Here is a 25,486-nt window from a genome sequence, read left to right on the forward strand (position 1 = left end):
ATAATAGCCATACAAATACTTACATACAAAATATTTTAGAAGACAACACTTTGCCAAAATATGATAGGACCGCCATGTGTTTTGAACTAATTAATGAAAAGGAGGAATCCTTCCAAGTTTCTTCTATTGTTTCTGGAAGTAAATCAGGTTATGCGGACAAGCTACCCTTCAAGCCTCTTCCTCCTAAAGAAGGAAATGAGGAGAAGGAAGAGAAGAAGAAGAAGAAGGGAATGAAGAAGAAGAAGAAGAAGGAGAATAAAAAGAAAGAGGTAACGGCGTATCCTCGCGTGAATGAGATAACGCTAGGTAACCGTAAGTATGTTGCTCCTAATGATTATTGTGATAATGAATCTGAATACGATGATCTTCCTATGCCCTTTACATACATTAGCAATCATGATTTGAATGAACACACTACTTTTGATATTGCAAATCTCTGGGGAACTAATTCTGAAAATGATGATAATAATTGCCATAGTGTCAGTGCTATCCATGCTTCCTCCCATAATAATATAGAAAGCTGTAAGCTTGGGGAAGAGGTGTTTGAAAATCCTTTTGCTACTGATCATTATGTGTTTGATACATCTCCTTCTAATAACAATGATGGTATGGTCATAGATAAACCGATCGTGAAAGATAACTATTCTATTTCTTATGATGACACCTGTGCCTCCGATCTTTGATGATTATTATAAAGAATGCTATGATATAGGTTATAATTATCCTTATGAAACTTGTCATAGTCATGATTGGATTACCAAAAACAATTCTTTTAATATGCAACGTGTTTACCATGTTCAAATTCTTGATAATAATCTTGCTCCAATTACTATTAATGAGAATAACTCTTCTTATGCCAAAATTAATGATACTTCTATGCATATGAACCATGATAAGAATGTTTTAAGTGATGAGTATATTGTGGATTTCATCAATGATGCTACTGAAAGTTATTATGAGAGAGGGAAATATGGTTATATGCATCTTAATAATATTAAGTTTCCCCTCTTTATGTTGAGAATCTTGAAGTTACTCGTGTTTTATCCTCTTATGCTTGTCACTTTGTTCTTCATGAATTCATTTGTGTACAAGATTCCTCTTCATAGGAAGCATGTTAGACTTAAATTTGTTTTGAATTTGCCTCTTGAAGCTCTCTTTTGCTTCAAATACTATTTCCCGCGAATGGATTATTAAAACTGCTGAGCCCATCTTAATGGCTATAAAGAAAGAACTTCTTGGGAGATAACCCATGTGTTATTTTGCTACAGTACTTTGTTTTATATTTGTGTCTTGGAAGTTGTTTACTACTGTAGCAACCTTTCCTTATCTTAGTTTTGTATTTTGTTGTGCCAAGTAAAGCCGTTGATAGAAAAGTAAGTACTAGATTTGGATTACTGCACAGTTCCAGATTTCTTTGCTGTCACGAATCTGGGTCCACCTCCCTGTAGGTAGCTCAGAAAATTAAGCCAATTTACGTGCATGATCCTCAGATATGTACGCAACTTTCATTCAATTTGAGCATTTTCATTTGAGCAAGTCTGGTGCCATTTTAAAATTCGTCAATACGAACTGTTCTGTTTTGACAGATTCTGCCTTTTATTTCGCATTGCCTCTTTTGCTATGTTGGATGAATTTCTTTGATCCACTAATGTCCAGTAGCATTATGCAATGTCCAGAAGTGTTAAGAATGATTGTGTCACCTCCGAATATGTTAATTTTTATTGTGCACTAACCCTCTAATGAGTTGTTTCGAGTTTGGTGTGGAGGAAGTTTTCAAGGGTCAAGAAAGGAGGATGATATACTATGATCAAGAAGAGTGAAAGCTCTAAGCTTGGGGATGCCCCGGTGGTTCATCCCTGCATATTTCAAGAAGACTCAAGCGTCTAAGCTTGGGGATGCCCAAGGCATCCCCTTCTTCATCGACAAATTATCAGGTTCCTTCTCTTGAAACTATATTTTTATTCGGTCACATCTTATGCACTTTACTTGGAGCGTCTGTATGTTTCTTGTTTTTGTTTTTGTTTGAATAAATGCTTGTGTGGGGGAGAGACACGCTCCACTGGTTCGTATGAACACATGTGTTCTTAGCTCATAATATTCACGGCGAAGGTTGAAACTTCTTCGTTAATTATTATATGGTTGGAATTGGAAAATGCTACATGTAGTAATTGGTATGATGTCTTGAATAACTTGATACTTGGCAATTGTTGTGCTCTTGTTTAAGCTCTTGCATCATATACTTTGCACCCATTAGTGAAGAAATACATAGAGCTTGTTAAAATTTGGTTTGCATGAGTGGTTTCTCTAGAGTCTAGATATTTTCTAGTAAGATGTTTGAACAACAAGGAAGACGATGTATAGTTTTATAATGCTTGTAATATGTCTTCTATGTGAGTTTTGCTGTACTAGTTCATGCTTGTGTTTGCTTCAAACAACCTTGCTAGCCTAAACCTTGTATCGAGAGGGAATACTTCTCATGCATCCAAATCCTTGAGCCAAACAACACTATGCCATTTGTGTCCACCATACCTACCTACTACATGGTATTTTCCGCCATTCCAAAGTAAATTGCTTGAGTGCTACCTTTAAAATTCCATCATTCACCTTTGCAATATATAGCTCATGGGACAAATAGCTTAAAAACTATTGTGGTATTGAATATGTAATTATGCACTTTATCTCTTATTAAGTTGCTTGTTGTGCGATAACCATGTTCACCGGGGACGCCATCAACTATTCATTGTTGAATTTCATGTGAGTTGCTATGCATGTCCGTCTTGTCTGAAGTAAGAGAGATCTACCACCCTATGGTTAAGCATGCATATTGTTAGAGAAGAACATTGGGCCGCTAACTAAAGCCATGATCCATGGTGGAAGTTTCGAGTTTTGGACATATATCCTCAATCTCATATGAGAAAATTATTAATTGTTGTTACATGCTTATGCATAAAAGAGGAGTCCATTATCTCGTTGTCTATGTTGTCCCGGTATGGATGTCTAAGTTGAGAATAATCAATAGCGAGAAATCCAATGCGAGCTTTCTCCTTAGACCTTTGTACAGAGCGGCATAGAGGTACCCCTTTGTGACACTTGGTTAAAACATGTGCATTGTGATGATCCGGTAGTCCAAGCTAATTAGGACAAGGTGCGGGCACTATTAGTATACTATGCATGAGGCTTGCAACTTGTAAGATATAATTTACATGATACATATGCTTTATTACTACCGTTGACAAAATTGTTTCATGTTTTCAAAATAAAAGCTCTAGCACAAATATAGCAATCGATGCTTTCCTCTTTGAAGGACCATTCTTTTACTTTTATTGTTAAGTCAGTTCACCTATCTTTCTCCACCTCAAGAAGCAAACATTTGTGTGAACTGTGCATTGATTCTTATATACTTGCTTATTGCATTTGTTATATTGCTTTGCATTGACAACTATCCATGAGATATACATGTTACAAGTTGAAAGCAACCGCTGAAACTTAATCTTCCATTGTGTTGCTTCAATGTCTCTGCTATGAATTTATTGCTTTATGAGTAACTCTTATGCAAGACTTATTGATGCTTGTCTCGAAAGTACTATTTATGAAAAGTCTTTGCTATATGATTCACTTGTTACTCATTGCATTTACATTGTTTCGAATCGCTGCATTCATCTCATATGCTTTACAATGGTATGATTAAGATTATGTTGGTAGCATGTCACCTCAGAAATTATCTTTTATCGTTTACCTACTCGAGGACGAGTAGGAACTAAGCTAGGGGATGCTGATACGTCTCCAACGTATCTATAATTTCCGATGTTCCATGCTTGTTTTATGACAATACCAACATGTTTTGTTCACACTTTATATCATTTTCATGCATTTTCCGGAACTAACCTATTAACAAGATGCCACAGTGCCGGTTCTCGTTTTCGCTGTTTTTGGTTCCGAGAAAGGCTGTTCGGGCAATATTCTCGGAATTGGACGAAATCAACGCCAAACCTCCTATTTTTCCCGGAAGCGTCCAGAACACCGAAGAAGAGTCGGAGAGGGGCCAGGGGGTCACCACACCACATGGCGGCGCGGGCCAGGCCTAGGCCGCGCCGGCCTAGGGTGTGGCGCCTCCAGGTGCCCCCCTGCGCCGCCTCTTCGCTTATAAAAGCCCTTTCGACCTAAAAACGCAGTACCAATTGACGAAACTCCAGAAAGACTCCAGGGGCGCCGCCGTCATCGCGAAACTCCAATTCGGGGGACAGAACTCTGTTTCGGCACCCTGCCGGGACGGGGAATTGCCCCCGGAGCCATCTCCACCGCCGTCTTCACCGCCATCTTCACCGTCATCGCTGCCTCCATGATGAGGAGGGAGTAATCCACCCACGAGGCTGAGGGCTCCGCCGTAGCTATGTGGTTCATCTCTCTCCCATATACCTCAATACAATAATCTCATGAGCTGCTTTACATGATTGAGATTCATATGAGTTTTGTATCACAATTTATCTATGTGCTACTCTAGCAAAGTTATTAAAGTAGTTCTATTCCTCCTGCACGTGTGTAAAGGTGACGAGTGTGTGCACCGTGTTAGTACTTGGTTTATGCTATGATCATGATCTCTTGTAGATTGCGAAGTTAACTATTGCTATGATAATATTGATGTGATCTATTCCTCCTACATATGCATGAAGGTGACGAGTGTGCATGCTATGCTAGTACTTGGTTTAGTCTTTTGATCTATCTTACACTAAAGGTTACTAAAATATGAGCATTATTGTGGAGCTTGTTAACTCCGGCATTGAGGGTTCGTGTAATCCTACGCAATGTGTTCATCATCCAACAAGAGTGTAGAGTATGCATTTATCTATTCTGTTATGTGATCAATGTTGAGAGTGTCCACTAGTGAAAGTGTAATCCCTAGGCCTTGTTCCTAAATATCGCTATCGCTGCTTGTTTCTTGTTTTTCTGCGTTACTACTGCTGCAATACTACCACCATCAACTACACGCCAGACAAGCTATTTTCTAGCATCGTTGCTACTCGCTCATACTTATTCATACCACCTGTATTTCACTATCTCTTCGCCGAACTAGTGCACCTATTAGGTGTGTTGGGGACACAAGAGACTTCTTGCTTTGTGGTTGCGGGGTTGCATGAGAGGGATATCTTTGACCTCTTCCTCCCTGAGTTCGATAAACCTTGGGTGATCCACTTAAGGGAAAACTTGCTGCTGTTCTACAAACCTCTGCTCTTGGAGGCCCAACACTGTCTACAGGAAAAGGAGGGGGAAGTAGACATCATTAGGCAGCTCACAAGATCTAACAATGATAACACAATTAGGAGAAGACGACCATCTAGCTACTGCTATGGACCCATAGTCCAGGGGTGAACTACTCACACATCACTCCGGAGGCGACCATGGCGGTGAAGAGTCCTCCGGGAGATGATTCCCCTCTGCGGCAGGGTGCCGGAGGCGATCTCCTGAATCCCCCGAGATGGGATTGGTGGCGGAGGCGTCTCTGGAAGGTTTTCCGTATCGTGGCTCTCGGTACTGAAACTATTCTCGACAAAGGCTTATGTAGGCGGAAGGGTAGGTCAGGGGGCGCCACGAGGGCCCCACACACCAAGGCCGCGCGGCCCAAGCCTTGGCCGCGCCGCCCTGTTGTGTGGGCGCCTCGTCGCCCCACTTCGTATCTCCTCCGGACTTCTGGAAGCTTCGTGGAAAAATAAGATCCTCGGCGTTGATTTCGTCCAATTCCGAGAATATTTCCTTACTAGGATTTCTGAAACCAAAAACAGCAGAAAACAGCAACTGGCTCTTCGGCATCTCGTTAATAGGTTAGTGCCGGAAAATGCATAAATATGACATAAAGTATGTATAAAACATGTGTGTACCATCATAAAACAAGCATGGAACATAAGAAATTATCGATACGTTGGAGACGTATCACCTATCCCATGAAGGAATAACTCAATCACTTGTGGTAGACTTTGAGGTAGCCTCCAAACCTTCACAATCTTGTCAGGAGAAAATCCACAGCCCGGATGCTTCCGGACTTCTTTTGCCCACCTAGGGTTTCCAAGGAACCCCAGAGAGCAAGTATCTCGATGAATACAAGGGGGAACAAGATTTGACTCGTTGGGACAGTAGATCAGACCCTCCTCTTACTTTTCCCTGGAGTGATTCGAGTTTGGGTGGAGGAGGAGGGGATCTGAGGCTTTTGGTGTTTCTAACAATGGAGTATGAGAGAGAGAGAGAGAGAGAACTCAAGAATAGTTTGTAGTGTAGTGCCTAACTGTTCAAAGGTAGTAGAAGGGGTATTTATAGTGTCACTTGAAATCTGGCCGTTGCAACTTGCCACCTCAGCAATTTCTTCAAGGAGCCCGGTCAACCAGGCCTGGGGCCGGGCCGCCCGATGTAGGGGCCGGTTGAACCGGGCCACAGACCGGACCATCCAGTTCATACCGGGCCAGGCGCCGGGCCGTGACCGGGTGATGAAATTTCGCGTAGTACTCGGCCTCTGGTTGCCACCAGAGCAGGAGTCGGTTGGTGCCGGGCCACCCGGTCCACAGCCCGGTCTGACGGGCGAGTGACCGGACCAGTCCGGTCAAAACCGGGCGCCAGGCCGGGCCACCCAGGGCGAAGGGGAAAAGTCCCCTGGATCGTGCCCGGTGTGCACCGGTCCAGGGGCTGGTCGGCACCAGGCCACCCGACGACGCGGCCGGTCTGACCGGGAAATTGACCGGCCAGTTGCTGAGCAGCCCTTCTTCATTTATGTCGAAGTGGGGGGGGGTCTCCCTTTACCTTCTTGTTCCATTGATACACCATTATTCCTTTTTTTCTAATACCTGGGAATAATCTCATAGACATGTATTAGACCAAATACTCTAGCAACGGTGTCATTGTTACCAAAATAATGGATAAGGGTAAAATACCCTTACAATCTCCACCTTTTTGGTATACGGTGACAAACCGAGCTAGAGACACATATAGATATTATGATAAGCTTAAACCTTGATTCCATATAAGATATTAAGATAGCTCCCCCATAATGTGTTCAATTGGAGAGTTTGCGTTTGAATGCGATGTGCACCATTTGTTGAAACATGAGAAGCTCCCCCAATATCTTTAGGAAACAAGCATGGTATGGACAGGTATATATCAAGATATAAGCAAATAGCATAATCACCCTAACATAGAGTTTAAGCATACAATAACTTGTCCACACACGAATTATTCAAAGTAGAAAATGGTTCCAGAAATGAAAAGCAAGCAAATAGCACAAGCCAAGTAAGAAGCAAATAAAGTATCAAGCATGGCTTGTGCAATACCCAAGGAACCCTGTGATCCTATACTCTACTCTCTTCTCCCCCTTTGGCATCGAAACACCAAAAAGGCAAAGGAAAGAGTAGGGATGCTAGCGCTCCCATGAATAGAACTGTCCCGGCGGGTGGAGAGTTGTCATCACCATACTCATCATCATCCTCTTCTTCATCTTTGTCATAATCTTCATATCCCTCATCATCATTGCAAGTTCCAGAAGCCTCAGGAGCATGAGCAGATCTAGTAGTAGTAGGAGGAAGACCGTCATGAGCAAACAGTGAGAGATCAAAGTTCTGGAGCATCTCATCATCAATGGGAGGCATCTCCCAAGTCGGTGCAATAACAGTCTCCATCTCAGGTCCAGGTGGTGGAACAGGGTGGTTCCTTGCAGCCATGAACTCATTCTGGTGCATCCTAGTCTCTTGGTTCAGGGCAAGGCTTTGATGAGAAACATCATTTGTATTCCTGCACATCTACCATAGGCTAGTCAAGAAGCGAGAGGCACCCCTCTTGGGGCGCATATAGTAGTTGGAGCTAGCTGCAAGGTCATGCCTTTCCTTGGACCGACGCTCAGAAGACATCATGGATGGGACTTCCGGTCTATTTCCCTGAGAAGAAAACTTGAATGGTTCCATCTTGAACAGTTGATCTTTATAATTGTTGGGAGAAGGCACAACCTTATTGATGAGCTGCAGAATATACTGAGCATAATTTGGAGTTATCCGGTCATGAACAGATCGAGCGTCTCAATTCACAGTAGAAGAGGTCACATCCATCAATTGTCCTAAGGTTTTCAGGATGGCAGTAGTACATGAGATTAAGATGGTAGGCACGACATTCACTTGTATCTCCTGACTTGCTGATGAGATTCTCACAGAATAGCTTGGCAAGCACAAGATAGGAGCAGTACATCCCAGAGATAGTGGGAGGAGCAGCCGTAGGTTCAGGAGGATAGCAGAAAGAAATGTCCCCATGAGTGAACTTATCCTGAGAGTGAATCTTAAACCCATGAGCACGACCACCACCAAATCCCATGGCTTCACAGAAGTCAAGGTAGTTGCAAGAGTACTTCTCTTGACCAGTCATCCAAGTCATAGTGTGAGCGGGATCATCATGAAAGAACACGGTGCAATGGAATTGACGGACAAGGATGGGGCAATAGTACCCAGCTCCCTTTTCATCACCAGGCTTCAAGCACACAAGATCATACAGTCCCATATTCTTCAAGGTATCAACCACAAAGCGGTACTTGGTGGCTTGATGCATGGTAAGGACTTCCTTGTTGATGGCCTTAGGCATCACAATGAAACCATTCTTCATACACCCTCGGGAGTTATAGAAATCCTCCCATATGTGCACCTGAGTGTTGGTCCAGAATAACCTATCTCCACCAGTGTAAGTTCTTCCCTCGAACCGATAAGGATCTGCCTCTCTGAGTCTTCTCTAATCAGCAAGATGTACTGTGCCCACATTGAATGTTGGCACCCTCTCAATAATATCATCCACTGGAACTGCACGTTTGTCCTTCTTTTTCTTGGCAATTGACTTGTTTCGACCCCCAGCTGAACTACCCGAACCACTGCCCTGAGCTGCTCTGGGAGGCATGCGACCGCTTGTACGGCACCCGGGAGGCCTTTCTTCCCTACCTCTCTTAGCAGTAGTACCACGGGTGTTCTCATCAGAATCTCCCGTGAAAGAGAAAATATAGCGAGAATAGAAGTGGGATAAGTGTACATGTCATCAAAAATAAGGAGCCAACGAGTATAACATATGTACAAGTGTTTTGACGAGATTGTGCAAAAGACTGGGCGAGCCGGCGCACGGGCCGGTCCAACCGATCGACCGGGTGACACGTCTAACCGGCTGGTGTGACAGCCGGTTGGTCGGGCCTCGGGCCGGGCACTATCGATTTGTTAGATTTTGCCAGAAATTCAATCACAAAATCATACAAAAACTCATATACTTGTACATATATTACAACAATGTAGAGTGGAACATGTGCATAGTTGTGTGTGACACTCTAATGGCATGAGGACTTTAGACAAACCCTAATCCTAACCCTAATTTTCTCAAATCCCCTCAAAATGTGCAATGTGTGAGGGAATCGAGACATAGAAGGATGGGGAGAGGAAATTACCCGAAGACATGGTCCTCCTTGCTCAAAGAAACAAGAAGAACAACAAGAGGAAGTTTGAGGGCCAAAAACCCAAAATCTCCAAATTTGGCTTGAGAGGGACCAAATCCCTTGGTGAAGATCTTCCAATGTGCCCGATCTATGGTGGGGTAGAGTTTGAGAGGGTTCTAGGGGTGGGAAAGCCCTAGGGAGTGGTGGAGATGAAGGGGCGGCGCCAATGGAGTCTATGGTGGAGGGGGAAGTGAGGAAGAAGAAGCCCAAGGGGTAACTTCCACCCCCACTTAACCAGTCGTGCGACTGGCGCGCCGCCTGGTTGACCGGGCCAGTGACCGGGCGGCTCGGCGCTAGGGCCGGTCCGACTAGACCAGGGACCGGCCAACATATCTTTGCCTCATTTTTCCCAATTCTTTGTGCAATTGTGTGTGTATGATCAGAAGATGACATGTACATATAGATAGATAGATGAATGATGAGAGGAGCATGGACATGGGGTAGAAAAACGCAAGATTTTTTAGGCATACCCATTGGAGTGAAATCCAAACAAGATGTAAATAGCAACAATGGGCATGATTCGAAATATATAAGGAATCATAAATCATTTATCATTTAGCCTCGTATAGTGAAATCATTTTTGCAATTGAGGCTAATGAGGGGCGGGGGATTACTCCCACTATGTTAAAGCGCAAATGTCATGAGACCTCGAAGAGACATGCTTGGGTCCATATAATGACATTGGGTCTATTTATGTTGCACACATAGGTATGGATCATACCAAGACATGGTAAGATGACTATCCCCATATGTGCTGCATAACTAAGCTAAATAGCAAGTTAAATGCAAGAATATAGTGCAAGAAGCAAACCGGGCTTCATCCAAAGGCTTAGTGAAAATATCCACCAATCGGTACGATGTTCCCACATGAGTGAGATCAATGTCCCCATTGGCAACATGGTCACGTAGGAAGTGATGGCGAATGTCAATGTGTTTGGTGCGACAGTGTTGAACTGGGTTATTGGCGATCTTTATTGCACTTTTGTTGTCACATAGAAGAGGCACCGTACCAAGAAACATGCCATAGTCTTTAAAGGTTTCCTTCATCCATAACAGCTGAGTGCAACAAGATGCCACAGATATGTATTCGGCTTCGGCGGTGGATAGAGCAGTGGAGTTTTGTTTCTTGGATGACCAACTCACCAATGACTGGCCAATAAATTGGCAAGCCCCGGAGGTAGACTTCCGGTTAACCTTATCACCGGCCCAATCGGAATCCGAATAGCCAATGAGTTCAAAGGTTGACCCCTTTGGATACCACAGCTCGAGAGTAGGAGTAAGAACAAGGTATCTTAAAATCCATTTGACCATCATCAAATGGCTCTCCTTAGGAGCAGATTCAAAACGAGCACACATCCCTACACTTAACATGATATCCGGCCTAAAACGAGCAAGGATCCTATCATGGAACGGTATACCTTTATATCCACATCCTTCTCACCATCACATGAGCCAAGTTGCCCCTTTACGGGCATGGGTGTCTTCATTGGGCTTGCATTGGTCATGTTGAACTTCTTGAGCATGTCCTTCACATACTTTTCTTGAGAGATGAAGGTGCCTTTTGCAAGTTGCCTCACTTGGAAGCCTAGGAAGAACTTCAACTCTCCCATCGGGGACATCTCAAATTTCCTAGTCATCAATAGCTCAAAAGCTTTGTTATGATTGGGGTTAGTTCCACCAAAGATAATATCATCAACATATATTTGACATATAAATAAGCCACCCCCTTTAACCCGCTAGGTGAAAAGGGTGGAATCGACCGTACCCATGTAAAACCCATCATGTAGTAAGAAATCCATGAGGAACTCGTACCAAGCACGTGGAGCTTGCTTGAGACCATAGGGTGCCTTATGGAGTAAATACACATGGTTGGATCGGTGTGGGTCTTCGAAACCCGGGGGTTGAGCTACTTATGCAGTTTCTTTTAGGGGACCATTCAAAAATGCACTTTTCACATCCATTTGATATAGTTTGAAATTGTGGAAAGATGCAAATGCAAGCAAAAGACGAATAGGTTCAAGGCGGGCTACCGGCACAAAGGTATCCTCAAAATCCGTACCTTCTATTTGGGCAAACCCTTCCGTCACTAACCTTGCTTTGTTTCTTATGACAATGCCATTCTCATCTTGCTTATTCTTGAATACCCATTTGGTCCTAAAAACATTGATGCGATGATCCTTGGGTCTCTCAACTAGAGACCATACTTCATTGCGGGGGAAACACTCCAATTCTTCTTATGTGGAAATTACCCAATCCGGATCAACCAAGGCTTCATGTACCTTGAGTGGCTCAAAACTAGACACAAAAGCATGGTGTTGACAACAAGTGATAAATAATGCATGGTGTCTACGAGTTACCACTCCTTTTGAGATGCTACCAAGGACTTGATCTACTTTCATGTCACTTTCCCTTGTAGCAGCCTTGATCTTCCGAATGGTTCCTTCATGATCAACAAATTCATCTCTTGCTAGTACTCGATCATGAGGGACAACTTGAGCTTCAACATGAGTTGAGGATGTTTGTTGATCAACATCATGGTCTTGCTCAGTGGATTGAGGGGTTTCTTCTTGTTCTTCGGAATGTGGCTCATCTTGAGTAGAGGATAAGTCTTGAGTTGCACTTGATGGTTCAGCTTGAGTTGAGCTAGGCTCTACTTGGGCTTAGCTTGATACTTCTACTCCATCATCTTGATCATCATTATGAGCTTCTGTGGGCCGGATGTGTCCAATTCCCATAAGCTTGATGGCACTAGAAGGATCATCATCATTACCTGCAACACATGGAACAACTTGCTCCACGTGGGAGCCATTATCCACCAAGAACACCACATCACAAGATACTTCAATAGCCCCAGTGGACTTGTTGTAGTATCTATAGGCGTGAGAGTTCTCCGCATATCCAGCAAATGTACCCTCTATAGTTGTAGTTTCAAATTTACCGAGATTCCCTTTATTGTTCTTAACAAGACATTTGCATCCAAAGACCCTAATCCAAAGACCATTCGTATGGAGTTTTATTATGCAGGGGGCGGAGAAAGAGCCGGTTGGAGTAGTGGAAAGCCGTAGAGATGGATTCTCCCCATAATTTATGGGGTGAATTGAATTCACTCAACATAGTTCTTGCCATCTCAATAATAGTCCGGTTCTTCCTTTCAACAACAACATTTTGTTGAGGGGTGTATGGAGCTAAAAACTCATGCTTGATGCCCTCATCATCAACAAATTCTTGCATAGTGTAGTTCTTTAACTCGGTGCCATTGTTAGTACTTATCACCTTTATCTCATATTCATATAGCCGCTGAACCTTCTTGGCGAAGATGAAAAATTCTCTAGAGGTCTCATCCTTAGACTTAAGGAGAAATACCCAAGAGTATCTTGAGTAAACATCAACAATGACCAGTCCATACTTGCTCCCACCAAGTGTATCATAATGTGATGGCCCAAAGAGATCCAATTGAAGGAGCTCCAAAGGCCTAGACATGGTGACGATATTCTTGATAGGATGACCCTTCTTGAGTTGCTTTCCAGCTACACATGCACTGCATACATGATCTTTCTCAAAGGAGTCCAACAATGTGCTCACCCTTTAGGAGTTGTTTAAAATTTGTCATATTGACATGACCAAGGCGGCGATGCCACAACCAACCTTCGTCATGTTTGGCCGCCATTATACATGTGGAGGGAGAGGGGCTCTCTTTCGAGAGGTCAACCACATAAAGGTTGTTCTCCACATATCCAACAAGGACCAATTTGAGGTTATCACTCCTAAAGACTTTCACACAATAATTAGTAAAATATGAATTACAGCCGACATCTGCAAGGTGATATATAGAAAGTAAGTTATAGTCAAGGGATTCAACAAGCATGACCGTCTCAAGGCCCAAGTCCTTAGATATTGCCACCTTGTCATACCCAAGTACCTTTCCCTTTGAATTGTCACCTGACTTTTTATTAATATCTTCTAGGAATTGGTCAAGCACACCTCTTCCTCCGGTCATATGATTGGTGCATCCACTATCAAACACCCATTTTGGACCACCGGAGGAATACCTCTACAAAATCAAGTAGAGGTTTTAGGAACCCATCGATTAATGGGTTCCTTTGTAATGGCAACAAGATCTTTTGGTACCCAAATTGAGTAACCTCTAAAAGCATAGCCATTACGAGGGCCAATATATTTAGCATAAACATCACCATAATAATCAACAAATAAATCATAGTGATTGTTAGGTCCCGTGTGGTCACCACTAGTGGCTTTGCCCTTTGAGGCTTTGCCAACATTAGTGACCTTCTTGTTCTTCTCTTGAGCGGGTTTCTCCTTCTTGTAGTTGTTCTTCTTGTAGGGCTTGGAAGTATACCCAAGTCCATACTTCTTATTGTTTAACCTTTGCTTACTCAAAAGGTCATCCAATCCCATATTATTCTTGGAGTTGGTGAACTTGGCTAGTTCCTTGGTCAACCTAACATTCTCCTCAAGAATAGTTGCTTGTTCACAAATAGAGTCAGTGGGATGATAGTTGAGACCATATTTGGTTACCAAGGATTCAAGATATATACATTGGTCTCAACATATAAAGATAGTTCATCTTTCAAACGTACATGCTCCTCCACAATTTTAGCTTGTTCACAAGTAAAAGATGTAGAATAACTTGCAACTTTTTCAACAACAATGGGATCATTCATTGATCCAAGAGCTTTCTTATAAGTATCTTGGAGTAGGTCATGATTCTCTCCAAGTTTCTTGAGCTCGTCCTTTACAAGCTTTTTAGCCCTTTCAAGGTGGTCAAGATCCCTAGTGAGAGAAGCATGAGCAACTTCAAGCTCCTTCTTTGAAGCATCGATCTCTTGGGCCAATAATTGATCCCTTTCAATAGTTTCAAGATCCTTAACTTTATCTAGTTCAAAAGTTTCAATTTGTTGCTTAAGGCCTTGAGATATGCACCTTTCGGTTTTTAGCTCTTGTCTTAGGAGATTGAATCTCCGTTCTTTATCATTCAAATGATATTCTAATTCCTCAATGGACTCATCCTTTTCTTTGAGGGAGTCCATCAAGAAATCAAACTTGACAAGAGCATCACCACGAAGAGTGCATCTAACTTTGTAAAGTTCCTTAAGCATAACTACCTCATCTTGATCTTCTGTATCATCATCAAGGACACTAGATAAAGAAGGTGGGGATTCCATTACCTTTGTTTCCCTTGCCATTAGACAAGAGCCGACGATCGTAGAGGAGGGAGAGTCATCAGAGTCATCATCAAGAGTTGTTCTTGCCATGAAGGAAGAAACAAAATCATTCGGAGTTGAGGACTCCGTGGAGTAATCCTTGGAGTATTCATATGTGAAGAGTGACCCGGGCTTGGAGAAAGCCAAACCGGCCACTCCGGCCTCCTTATCCTCATCTTCTTCCTCTTCATCGGAAGTGTACTCAGCCCCAAAGGCTCTTCCCTTGTTCTTCTTGAATTGTTCATTGATTGGGTTTGGCTTCAATCTTGGCTTGACCCCTTTGACAAACTTCGGCTTGTCTACCCTTTTCTCATAAGGGAACTCATTGGAAAAGTGACTATCTTTATCACAGTTGTAGCACGTTCTCTTCTTCTTCTCAATGAAGGATACTGGAAACTTCTTCTGGTACTTCTTGGCAAAGAAGGCAAAATCTATCGCGATGTCGCTAGTTGAAGTCATCTCTTCATCTTGTCCGATCTCGTAGACTTCTTCTCTTTCTTGGTCAGCTCTAGCCTTCAAAGCAAGGTTGTGTGAGGATTCATCGACACGGTTCATCTCCATGAGCCTTTATCCTGTCCTGGCCATGTTGTCATTGGCTACCACATAGGAGACTAGATCATCTTCGTTCAGATCAGCTTGCTTGGTAAGGATTTGCAAGTTGAGTGCAAGGTTGGTGTCCTTTTGCTTGACTGCAATCATGGCAATGACCTTGGACTTTATGAATTATTCATTCATCAAAAAACCATCGTTGTATTTTTCACATCCAAGGCCCTTGACCATCACTCTAAGAGCACCAAGCCTTCCATAGGCAACGGCGAAGGATTCTCCTTCTCTAATCATGAACATAGTTGCCACAGTCTTTGCTGACCTATAGAGAGCTTCTTGGATCAGATTGATTCCCTCTTGGAGTACTACAATCCGATCCCACAACTGTTTAGCGGATTCAATGTCATTGACTTGATCAAGGAGCTTGCGGTTGATGTCACTCCTAATCTTGTCACATGCAGAAGCATTGAGTTGACGGTTGTAGAATTCGATGGAGGTCAACCGAATGGGATCTTGTGGCTTCCGGTATCCATCAACAATGATCTCCCACAACTCCACACTGCAACTGCGAATATGAGACTCCATAGAGGAATACTCCCACTATGGTTTATATGCGGCATGGGTGAAGTGTTTTTGGGATAGTCATGATTGACTTCATTGTAAGCTTCCGGAAGAACCGAAGGCCCACTAGAACTCCCACTTGAGAGGATCTTAAGCATGGCACTCATTTGTGCCATTTGGCTTTAGACTTCATCCTCCTTTATCTTTTTCTCAGCCTCATATGCCATGGATCTGGATTTCATCTCCTTAACCGAAAGGTTGGAGTCTTCATCCAGTCCCTCGAATAGTTTTTCCATCTCACTCTTAAGGCTGTGAAGCCTTAAAAAGAGTCCAGGCTTTGATAGCAATTGAAAGTTTAGAGATGGTAAACCTAGAGGGGGTGAATAGGTTTCTACAAATTTTAATTCTTTCTTTGCAATATTAGGCTTTGCGGAATATAAACGTGAGCCTAATGCAAGCTAGGTGAGGCACCCTATATGACAATACAAGTAACTCAAGCATGAAGGCTCTCACAGGAAAATATAACACAAGTAAAGAGTTCGGTTAGGGATAACCGATAGCACGCGGAGACGAGGTTTATTCCCGTGTTCCCTTCCTTTGCAAGAAGGTACGTCACGTTTGGAGGGGTGGAGGTCCCACGAAGGATTCCCCAACGCCACGAAGGCTCACCCTATTCTCCGGAGCCTATCCCACGAAGGAATAGCTCACTCACTTGTGGTATACTTTGAGGTAGCCTCCAAACCTTCACAATCTTGTCAGGAGAATATCCACAGCCCGGATGCTTCCGGACTTCTTTTGCCCACCTACGGTTTCCAAGGAACCCTAGAGAGTAAGTATCTCGATGAATACAAGGGGGGAACAAGATTTGGCTTGGTGGAACAATAGATCAGGCCCTCCTCTATCTTTTCCCCAGAGGGATTCGAGTTTGGGCGGAGGAGGAGGGAGATCTGAGGCTTTTAGTGTTTCTAACAATGGAGTATGAGAGAGAGAGAGAGCTCAAGAACAGTTTGTAGTGTAGTGCCTAACTGTCAGAGGTATTTATAGTGTCACTTGAAATCTGGCCATTGCAACTTGTAAGGGTATTTTACCCTTATCCATTATTTTGGTAACTATGACACCGTGCTGGAGTATTTGGTCTAATACATGTCTACAAGATAATCTACAGGTATTAGCCAAAGAGATATAATGTTGTATCAATGGAACAAGAAGGCAATGGGAGACCCCCCACTTCGACGAAAAATCAACAAGGGTGCTTTCAGCCCTGGCCGGTCTGTGGCCCAGTCAGACCGGCTCTGGCACCGGGCTGCCCGGTTCCGACCGGCCCCTGGACCGGTGCCAGCCGGACGATGTCCAGGGGGCTCCAGAAGATGGCCGGTTGGCTGCCCGGTTTCGAACCGGCCGAGCCGGTCTATGGCCCGGTCGACCGGGTGGTAGACCGGGCGCCCCGGTTTCCAACCGAACCCCAGGCCGGTGCCAGCCAGGCAGATGTCCAGTAAGCCTCGAGAGCCAGTCCGGTCTACGGGCCGGTTTGGACCGACCGGTCCAGTCTGTGGCCCGGTCAGACCGGGTTGTGCGTCGGCCGGTCCGGTCCCTCACCCGGTTGACCGGGTTTCTCGCGCAAATGCTGATGTGGCAAGTGAGCAACGACCGGAATTCAAGTGACACTATAAATACCGCTTCTTCTACCTCTGAAGGGGTAGACACTACACTACAAGCTGTTCTTGAGCTCTCTCTCTTATACTCCATTGTAAGAAACACCAAAAGCCTCAGATCTCCCTCCCAAACTCAAATCCCTTCAGGAAATGTTTGAGGAGGATCCGATGTACTGTTCTACCAAGCCAAATCTCATTCCCCCTTGTATTCATCAAGAAGCTTGCTCTCTAGGGTTCCTTGGTAACCCTAGGTGGGCAAGAGTGGTCCATAAGCATCCGGACTGTGGATTTGCTCCTGACAAGATTGTGAAGGTTTGGAGGCTACCTCAAAGTATACCACAAGTGAGTGAGCTATTCCTTTGTGGGATAGGCTCCGGAGAATAGGGTGAGCCTTCGTGGCGTGGGGAATCCTTCGTGGGACCTCCACCCTGCTGCGCGTAGTTGATGTGTGTCTTTCCGTTCAACACGCGACCGTTGGGAACCCCAAGAGGAAGGTGTGATGCGTACAGCAGTAAGTTTCCCTCAGTAAGAAACCAAGGTTTATCGAACCAGTAGGAGCCAAGAAGCATGTTGAAGGTTGATGGCGGCGGAGTGTAGTGCGGCGCAACACCAGGGATTCCGGCGCCAACGTGGAACCTACACAACACAACCAAATTACTTTGCCCCAACGTGACGGTGAGGTTGTCAATCTCACCGGCTTGCTGTAACAAAGGATTAGATGTATAGTGTGGATGATGATGTTTGCGAGAAAACGATAGAACGAGTATTGCAGTAGATTGTATTCGATGTAAAAGAATGGACCGGGGTCCACAGTTCACTAGAGGTGTCTCTCCGTAAGATAAATAGCATGTTGGGTGAACAAATTACAGTTGGGCAATCGACAAATAAAGAGGGCATGACCATGCACATACATGTTATGATGAGTATTGTGGAATTCAATTGGGCATTACGACAAAGTACATAGACCGCTATCCAGCATGCATCTATGCCTAAAACGTCCACCTTCAGGTTATCATCCGAACCCCCTCCAGTATTAAGTTGCAAACAACAAACAATTGCATTAAGTATGGTGCGTAATGTAATCAACAAATACATCCTTAGACATAGCATTGATGTTTTATCCCTAGTGGCAACAACACATCTACAACCTTATAACTTTCTGTCACTATCCCAGATTTAATGGAGGCATGAACCCACTATCGAGCATAAATACTCCCTCTTGGAGTTACAAGTAAAAACTTGGCCAGAGCCTTGATGTCTACGGGTGCTTCTATTCTTGTAGACAGTGTTGGGCCTCCAAGAGCAGAGATTTGTAGGACAGCAGCAAGTTTCCCTTAAGTGGATCACCCAAGGTTTATCGAACCCAGGGAGGAAGAGGTCAAAGATATCCCTCTCATGCAACCCTGCAACCACAAAGCAAGAAGTCTCTTGTGTCCCCAACACACCTAATACACTTGTCAGATGTATAGGTGCACTAGTTCGGCGAAGAGATAGTGAAATACGGGTGGTATGAATATATGAGCAGCGATAACGGCGCCGAGAAAATACTTGATGCTACAAGCTGGCGTGTGGTTGATGGTGGTAATATTGCGAGGCGATACGGATGCGATGAGAACAAGTAAACAAGCGATGATTGCAGTATTTAGGAAAAAGGCCTAGGGATCATAATTTCACTAGTGGACACTCTCAACATTGTAATCATAAAGGAATATAAATACAAGCACTTCACTATGCTATTCTGAATTACTCTCTGGCAAGATAACGAACACTAATTTATCATGTAGGCAAACCTTAAAGATGTATTCCCAAGTACTAATGAACACCCCACGCAGTCACTTTGAGCATTCATAGGAGGTACTAACACACTACAATTTCATAGAGACATCCAACTCAAATCATAACTCAGTGAATGAGTATTATGTGAAATATAGCCTAAGAGACCCACACGGTGCACACACTGTCATATTTACACACGTGGGACAAGGAGTCTCCGGAGATCACATTAGTAAAATTCACTTGACTAGCATAACGACATCTAGATTACAAGCATCATCATATGAATCTCAATCATGTAAGGCAGCTCATGAGATTATTGTATTGAAGTACATAGGAGAGAGATGAACCACATAGCTACCGGTACAGCCCTTAGCCTCGATGGAGAACTACTCCCTCCTCATGGGAGACAGCAGCGTTGATGAAGATGGCGGTGGAGATGGCAGCGGTGTCGATGGAGAAGCCTTCTGGGGGCACTTCCCCGTCCCGGCGGCGTGCCGAAACAGAGAGTTCTGTCCCCCAGATATTGGCTTCACGATGGCGGCGGCTCTGGATGGTTTCTCGTACCGTGGCTTTTTCGTCTCGAAGATTTAGGTCAGGGACCTTTAAATAGGCGAAGAGGCGGAGACGGAAGGTCGACGAGGCGGCGACACAACAGGGGGGCGCGGCCCACACCCTGGCCGCGCCAGCCTGGTGTGTGGGGCCCCCATGGCTCCCCTCTGGTGGCTCTCGGGTGTTCTGGAAGCTTCGTGGGATTCTATGACTCTGGGCGTTGATTTCGTCCAATTCTGAGAATATTTCCTTACTAGGATTTCTGAAACCAAAAACAGAAGAAAACAGGAACTGGCACTTCGGCATCTCGTCAATAGGTTAGTTCCGGAAAACGCATGAAATCATCATAAAGTGTGAACAAAACATGTAGGTATTGTCATAAAACAAGCATGGAACATAAGAAATTATCGATACGTTGGAGACGTATCAGCATCCCCAAGCTTAGTTCCTACTCGTCCTCGAGTAGGTAAACGATAACAAAGATAATTTCTGAGGTGACATGCTACCAACATAATCTTGATCATACTATTGTAAAGCATATGAGATGAATGAAGTGATTCAAAGCAATGATAAAGACAATGATTAAACAATTGAATCATATAGCAAAGACTTTTCATGAATAGTACTTTCAAGACAAGCATCAATAAGTCTTGCATAAGAGTTAACTCATAAAGCAATAGATTCTAAGTAAAGGCATTGAAACAACACAAAGGAAGATATAAGTTTTAGCAGTTGCTTTCAACTTGTAACATGTATATCTCATGGATAGTTGTCAACATAAAGTAAAATAATAAGTGCAATAAGTAAGCATGTAAGAATCAATGCACAGTTAACACAAGTGTTTGCTTCTAAGATGGAAGGAAGTAGGTAAACTGACTCAACATGAAGGTAGAAGAATGGCCCTTCGAAGAGGGAAGCATTGATTGCTATATTTGTGCTAGAGCTTTTATTTTGAAAACATCAAGAGAGCATAAAAGTAAAATTTTGAGAGGTGTTTGTTGTTGTCAACGAATGGTAGTGGGCACTCTAACCCCCTTGCCAGACAAACCTTCAAAGAGCGGCTCCCATGAAACATTTTTATTTTTGGGTGGCACTCCTTCCAACCTTTACTTTCACAAACCATGGCTAACCGAATCCTCGGGTGCCTGCCAACAATCTCATACCATGAAGGAGTGCCTTTTTATTTTAGTTTTATTTAGATGACACTCCTCCCCACCTTTGCTTTCTCAAGCCATGGCTAACCGAATCCTCGGGTGCCGTCCAACAATCACATACCATGGAGGAGTGTCTATTTTTTGTAAAATCATGAAAGTTAATTAATTGGGGGCTGGGAACCCCATTGCAAGCTCTTTTTGCAAAATTATTGGATAAGCGGATGAAGCCACTAGTCCATTGGTGAAAGTTGCCCAACAAGATTGAAAGATAAACACCACATACTTCCTCATGAGCTATAAAACATTGACACAAATAGGAGGTAATAACTTTTGAAGTGTTTAAAGATAGCACTCAAGCAATTTACTTTGGAATGGCGGAGAAATACCATGTAGTAGGTAGGTATGGTGGACACAACTGGCATAGTGTTTGGCTCAAGGATTTTGGATGCATGAGAAGTAATCCCTCTCAATACAAGGCTTAGGCTAGCAAGGTTGTTTGAAGCAAACACAAGTATGAACTAGTACAACAAAACTCACATAAACACATATTGCAAGCATCATAAGACTCTACATTGTCTTCCTTGTTGTTCGATCCTTAGTAGAAAATATCTAGACTCTAGAGAGACCACTCATGCAAACCAAATTTTAACAAGCTCTATGTATTTCTTCACTAATAGGTGCAAAGTATATGATGCAAGAGCTTAAACATGAGCACAAAAATTGCCAAGTATCAAATTATTCAAGACATCATACCAATTACTACATGTAGCATTTCCCGTTTCCAACCATACAACAATTTACGAAGCAGTTTCAACCTTCGCCATGAACATTAAAAGCTAAGAACACATGTGTTCATATGAACCAGCGGAGCGTGTCTCTCTCCCACACAAGCATTTATTCAAACAAAAACAAAAAAACAAAAACATACAGACGCTCCAAGTAAAGCACATAAGATGTGACCGAATAAAAATATAGTTTCACTAGAGGAACCTGATAATGTTGTTGATGAAGAAGGGGATGCCTTGGGCATCCCCAAGCTTAGATGCTTGAGTCTTCTTGAAATATGCAGGGACACTACAACACAACATAGCTTTGGTAACACAACCATGTAACACATAGTAAATTATGTTACAGGTAAAATTACAGTAACACAACATTTGTGTGCCAACGACCGACAGTGACACAAATTGTATCATATCCGAAAAGGTGTTACGGGGATATCGACGCAGTAACATATACATATGTGTTGTAAGTAATGTGTTACAAGTATATTAACGTAGTAACATGTAGTTGTGTGTTGGCAGGAATGTGTTACGAGGCTTACACAGGTGTTGAGATTAGTTATCCGCTGGTTACGTGAAAGAAGATCTCCCAAGATGAAAATTTTCTAGTGGAAATAAGTAGTGTCGCGTGTCGATACACAACACCGGGGATATGAGACATCCTATTTTTAGGTTTCGGTGGCGGGCACAAAACTACTCCAAATCTTCCTCAAAGGCATAATGACATAGCTCATGCACAATGACTATCAACTGCACTAACTTTGGCGGCATGGGCAAGATGTCTTGCCCTTCCTGGATGACATTAGACCGGTCTTATGTGGACCGCTAGAGTACTCATGTCGGCGTTTCGCATCATCAGAAGAGTGTCCGAATGATTCAGGGGAAGGGACTAGACCCATCCACTATTCCACTCCCTGTAGAGGCATCATGAGTAGGATGGTAAGGCATGGTGGTTCGCCTCACCTCACGGATACGTTGTTGCCATGTTGCGTCCATTACCACACTATCGGGAGGAAATTTCGAGAACCAATTTGGCTTTTGAATCGAAAATTGGTGGAGGCAGTGGCCCTCTCTTTCGTCCTAAAATACATTGCATTCAGCGACACAAGGATTTGCGAGATTTTTATATATTAGTTAGAGGCCGTCACCAATAGAGATTTGAGTGGTCCACACGCCACATCCACACGACACCAACCAAATTAAGTGTGGTCCCACCAGGTGTATGGTTGTGAGAAGACATGCATCGAGCCTAACCCCGTCGACACGAGAAGGAAGACCATGTCGCCACCATCTAGCATGTGTGATCGTAAAATCAAAGTATTATATCAGTGACTACTTTGTGCACCGAGAATACCGAGAAATAACGGTGCTCTATATTATTTAATTATAATTAAATGTGATATATGTAAATATTCGCATACTTCTTGCAAAGTTTTTCCTCTGTCCAGTTATTACTGTATAAAATTTACATCCTATTCTATAGGATCTTGACGTATTTTTATTTTATTAGAGGTGGATATTCTGCAAATTTGATCAATTGATCCGAGGTCCTTTTCACACACAAAAAAATGTCAATTCCTTTTGTCCCGCTAATCTAGTTATTGATTGACTAAAAACCAGCGGAGGGAAATTTTAGATTGTTCCCGCTATTATACACTTTCCCCTCCCATCGATAGACCCTATATATAGAGCCCTCTAATAAATCCCTTATCACCACTAGTAGCGTGAAACAACAAGGCCCGTAACTAACTCATCTTTTTTTTTGTTGAGAAACTCATCTTCTAATCTAATCTACAGAGACAAGGAGTTGACCCCCACCGCCGCCCCCAACACCACGCCGCCCCCCACCACCGCACCACCGAGCTACCCACCATAGCCGACCCCTCCCCCCACCGACTACCCTAGCAACAGATCTCCATTCCCCTCCATCTCCCTGCAATCAACATCGCGTCGGCACACCCGCCCGCTGCTGCCCGTCTCGTATTCTTGCCAAGGCCCGGCCACCCTCCTAGCATGGCTCCGGTCAACAGCAGACATTTGTTCAGGCCCCTGCGCCACCAAGGTAATTCGCCAGCCTCCTAGCACGGCTTGAGATTGGTTTGGAACATTCCATACTGAATCAAAAATCCGTGGGCCTGCCGCCTGCACCAATATGTCCGTAGGCTAGATTTTGAAATACCAGGAATTTCTCCATGATTACTCAATTATATCTATACGTTCTAGGTCTTAACGGATTACAAATCAGCAAGACGTCTAGATACAGTTTGCACTTAGGCGTTATTTTTTTCAGTGTTAGACTTGCAGAATCTGATAGTTTTTTTAACATAAAACTATCTGTTAAATTCATTTGGATTTTGTTTAATGTAATCTTATATTGTGCCCTCATAACGGTATATGATTTTCAGTAGTGGGCATATGGTAAACGGCCTGGCAAGCAATATACAAAGTTAACACCAAATAGGCTGGTCAGAAAAGGAAATAATATCGGAATATGAAGTTTCTTCTTACCTAAAATATGGAATTGCGGACGTTTATATCTATATCTATATCTATACCTAATAATAAAGAAAATAAGGTTTCTTGTTCGTCCGTCTATTTTTAGTCTTAAAGTTAAAACAAATTACCCTCATTGCCACTGATAAGTTCGGTACCGGTTCGTGTTGTTTAATCGATCGATGGATTACTCGCTAGATCGATTGTTACGGTGGACCAGCCCACGAAGAGTTAGAGACCTATGCAAACTTCGGTATCCCTACCAGATCCGAGTCGTCTTCAAGTCGTTCTCGGTCTTCTTCGGGAGCTATCAGCCCTGCATCAAATAAATTGATCCAATCGATCAAATTTTACAATTGAAATCCTAACACGGTCCGTCAAGGCCACATGACCGACGGAAGCAAAGTCGACACGTGATGTCATGGGGAAGAAAAGCGCTTCGACGACGAGGTTATGGATGAGACCAGCGCTTGGAGATCATGCATGAGACGCCGGCGCTGACCATGTATCACATGATCGAGGTCGACGCGACGCGATGAGGTCATGGGCGAGACGCTCCGAGACGACCGCTTCAAGATCACGCATGAGGCAGCGGTGCGCTGTGGCAGACCATCGAAAACCTCTCTCTCCTCGATCATGTGGCGTGCGCCGACCTCCTTCTCTTCCCGCGATGAGACACGGTCGTAGAAGCTCGCTGTCGTCGGATTTCGCCGGAGTCGAGGACGGAAGGAGGCGTTCGGCTAGGTCCTTTTGTGGGTATATCGCGGTGGTTGTTCCTGCAATCTTCCATGTCAGGTGGGCTCATAGGGCGAACGAGTGATGCAGGAGATTAGAACTATTGCGGATAGGATCTCCAGGAGCTATTCGTTGAGCGGAGAACCGGAATTTCGCACGGTCTCGTCGCAGCCGTTCTAGAGGAATCGTCTCCACGGGGCACGGCCTTCTTCCGCCCCCACCACGGCCGCTCGGAACAGGCACGCGCTGCAGCTGATCGAGCTCCTCCGAGGGCATGTGCAACACTGGGGCATGGAAGATTGTTGGATGCAGCTCTACGTAGAGCCTATACGACAGATGAAGGGGTGGAACGTGGATGATATCGGCTCTTTTTCTTGTCCATCAGCCGGCTCAACCCGGCCAGTGCCGGTGTGTTCGCTTCGGAACCGCACGAAGTCCCCATGAGCCCAGCGCCCTCGCTATGAACCTGTGCAGCATTCTCACTGCATTGCCGCACCAGCGAACCAGAGGACCAAGCTTCGAGATCAGC

Source organism: Lolium rigidum, chromosome 2 (genome assembly GCF_022539505.1).
Source record: "Lolium rigidum isolate FL_2022 chromosome 2, APGP_CSIRO_Lrig_0.1, whole genome shotgun sequence".
NCBI classification, from domain to species: domain Eukaryota; kingdom Viridiplantae; phylum Streptophyta; class Magnoliopsida; order Poales; family Poaceae; genus Lolium; species Lolium rigidum.